Genomic DNA, 2,439 nt, shown 5'->3' with positions numbered 1-2,439 from the left:
TCGAGGAGTTGGACCTCACGGAAGTGCACATTGTAGATGTGGGCATAGACCCGGAAGAGGCGTTTCAGGATGGCCTTTGCCACCTTTAGGAAGTTTGGAGGGAAGGGGACACCTAAAAGTAGGTCACCAAGTAAGGCAAGTGAGGCGATGCATCACTGAAAATAGAATAGTATATTCCTTCTTCTTCAGGGAAAATCAACTTTTCAATCTTCTGTGCGGTTTGCCTAAGCACCTATTACGTTATAGTGCCCAACGCAGGAAGGTGATTACAGAAAGCGCCGAATAGGGGTACAAATCCCTCCGACTTCTCGCTCATGACTTCCTTTAAAAGGTCACCAGTCCTATCTTATTTCTTTGGTAAGTTTCTATCTAAAATCATGCCTTATAAAATCTTAAGGGACGACTTGGGGTGGTACACTTGAAATTTTCCGAGATTTTAGAAATGAAAGGCTTCAATATGGCATCGTGGATAAGCCTGGATTAGGAATTGTGAAGATGCACGCTGGTACGACCGGATACGGGCTGCACTACCGCCAGTCAACAACGGGTAGGACATCAAAGACGAAAGGCAGAGGGCCAGAATTGCTACAGCAAACCGGTTAGATAAGAAAGTACTGGAATTTCTACTTCCAAATAAAGTACATTCAATATTCATCCAAACACGGTGAGAAAGTCAGCTTAAGGAGAGAGCGGGAGATAGAGGGAAGATAAACTTTAGCAAATTTGCAGAATGCCTGCATCTACTTTGCCTCTGTCAAAATACCATGGTGAATTTTGTTAGAACGTCAACGAAATCACATTAACCAGATGTCACATATTTATGTCGACTAAAAAACGTAATTCAAATAGATGAAGTTGAATGTAATTAGATAATAAAAAAGGAAAAAGGAGGAAAATTTTTAGTCTAAGATATTTAACTTGCTGGTAATCGCTTAGAAAACTGCAATTTTTCAAAGTTTTTTCGCCATCTCTCATGATCGCGATGGCTGTAGCCAACTTGATTGCTTGTCACCAAGGTGGAGGTCACTTTTAACTTCTCAAAGGCTCTTAGCTGCAGGCGAAAAAAATTTTGCCCCCATACAGGTATGAAGTTTGGTTTCCTCCACTCTAAGATCTCAATTTTCATACGAGGTTAGCGGTCGACTTCATCTTAGGGTAATGGGTGTCACCTCCAAACTCGTGTAAGGACAACCAACTCGCCTGAAAGAATTTGTCACGTGACAGGATTGCACGCAGATTAACTCTTCAGTTCTCAAGAAAAAGGGAGTAAAAGAAGGAGATACTTTACAACATCCTCTCTTTTCCCCTATTCAATATTGGATAATATTGTGGGGAAGTGACATTCGTTGTGACTTGACACTCACTACCTACTGAAATGGAAAGCAGCACTCCCCGCCTCCCTCTCTCTCTGTGAAGGGTTAAAGTTGAGAAATAGCAAAATGTACTTTTGAATGTTTCAACTCCAAACAGAGCTCAAATAGTACAGTCTTTCGTCTCTAAAAATATCACATGCACACACACGAAGCTAAAGCATTACCGTTCAACTTACTTCAACTACCAGATCTTGGGTGAGGTTGTCAAGCCCTTAATTGAAAGATCTGCCTGGCATACTCCTTCTCATATAGAGTCGCACGACCTACCCAAGTGTGAATGTCACCTCCTCAGCTCGCCTTATTCAAGTTTCTCAAAATGCAGTTTCAAGGATGTACACAATACCCGCGACTGGTTTGGGTCTGCCAGTAGGGAAGCTATAGCCGGAGTGAATAAACGCCACCCACACCTTCCAAGGGAATGACGTGGACTTTCTAGAAAACCAGTCAGATGAGACCATCGAAGAACGCATCGCAAATTCCATATGCATTAAGATAGTTCAAATTTCACTGGAACAAAGAGGAACAGCCTTCAACGGAGCATAATGCACGACTTCAAAAAAAATCGAGCAACGTATTTTACAAGGACTAATCAAATGTATGTGCTCTTTGACATCCATCATAAGACACGGATATGTCGGTTCAAATTAACAGATGTGATCCAACGCTGCCTACTCTAAAAACCGTGTTAAACGCGGTTCCCAATCCGTAAGCACCACCCAGAAAGGGTTTAACCGAGAAATGCGATTTTGGTAACGAGTCTTTCAGGGATAAATGAAGCTTCAGCGACACATTAAGAGCAGCCTGCATTTTGGTGAGGCAATAATGATGCAATGATTATCAGAGTGAGAGAGAGGATTGCACAACGCAACGGACTGAATGAGACATTAAAAGAAACCAGAACAGAAGGAGCCTAAAGTAAGTCTATGATTCACCCATGATTCATAAAAAGGCGCCTCAGCAAAAAACAAAAGGACCTAAGGAGTGAATGGCAAGCGTGCGAAATTCACTTTAGGTAGGCACAGGAAAATGTAGGCTTTTCTAGAATTTCGTGAAACGTTGGATTGGT

This window comes from Echinococcus granulosus, assembly GCF_000524195.1.
Source record: "Echinococcus granulosus chromosome Unknown EG_S00102, whole genome shotgun sequence".
In the NCBI taxonomy this organism is placed as follows: Eukaryota; Metazoa; Platyhelminthes; class Cestoda; order Cyclophyllidea; family Taeniidae; genus Echinococcus; species Echinococcus granulosus.
The sequence above is the reverse complement of the archived record's forward strand: the minus strand, read 5'-3'. Positions refer to the sequence as shown.